This window comes from Acyrthosiphon pisum, chromosome A2 (assembly GCF_005508785.2).
Source record: "Acyrthosiphon pisum isolate AL4f chromosome A2, pea_aphid_22Mar2018_4r6ur, whole genome shotgun sequence".
Taxonomy (NCBI): Eukaryota; Metazoa; Arthropoda; class Insecta; order Hemiptera; family Aphididae; genus Acyrthosiphon; species Acyrthosiphon pisum.
In genome coordinates, this window is record NC_042495.1 from 30,360,032 (window position 1) to 30,361,117 (window position 1,086).

The 1,086-nt window shown below is 23.9% G+C and overlaps 1 long non-coding RNA gene across 1 annotated transcript in view; it reads left to right on the forward strand.

Moving 5' to 3' along the window:
• LOC107885279 overlaps positions 1-1,086 on the forward strand; it is a 6,308-nt gene that overhangs the window by 1,015 nt on the left and 4,207 nt on the right. The gene's annotated exons all lie outside the window — the stretch shown is intronic.

Genomic DNA, 1,086 nt, shown 5'->3' on the forward strand with positions numbered 1-1,086 from the left:
TAAAAGAATATATAAAATAAATTTTTTTAAAAAAACAAAAATATTAATTGAATAATAAAAATCTATATTCTATATTCTACATTTCGCGGACATTAGACGGTTATAACTATAGATTTTCTTTAATATTTATGTTGTAACCAAGGTGGATATATATAAACCATGATTTAAGATAAAACAGTATAGCTATAATTTAAAAAAAAATACCCAATTTTTCAAATGTAAATATGATGTGGGTAAATACCCCGGTATTTACCCAAAATATATTTCTTACCCGTTGGGTATTTACCCACAGCCCATCACTAGTCATGCCCCTTTCACAAATTATTATATCGAAACATTGAAACCACATAAAAATAAAGTGTAGGAATCGGGTACATTTGTTAAAATGTTGATTCATTATCACTTAGGTATATAGTTTTACAGTTGAATTAGGTATTAATAATATATATTCAAATATTTCGGATGAGGAGACTTGCGTCACTCACACGAGTTCCTAGTTCTTATATATGGACTCGCGGAATTTTAGTTGCTCTTAAGTAGATGTTAAGAATTTGAATATACAGTATTAGTGTATTACGCGTGGTTGAATCATACAACTATTGTTTGCTAAAATAATCTTATCTAAATAAAGAAATATTTGTAACTGAATACTTTTATGTAAATTTTACTACTATTATACGTCTTTAGCGTAGGTATAATATATTATTATGTACATATTGTACCTATTACTAATTTAACTTTTAGACTCATTTAATTTAATCGCAGTATAGTGTCAAAATTAAGAACATAATATATTTATTGTACCTTTACCAGTTGATAGTTTTAAGAATATTATAAATATTCGTTGTTATTTGAAACATCGTATCATTACAGAAGAATTACAAAATTTGAAATTTATTATCCGTAATCAAAAAAGTGAGAATTTAATTTATATCTTTGAAAATAAAACTATTTTTTTAATTAGTATAATATTTAATTAGCTTTTATTTTTAATAGTTTGTCCTGTTTTATTTATATTTAATAATCTTATATATTAAGTTATAATATAGATTATAGACTATTGGTACTAATTTTGTGTAGCTACCT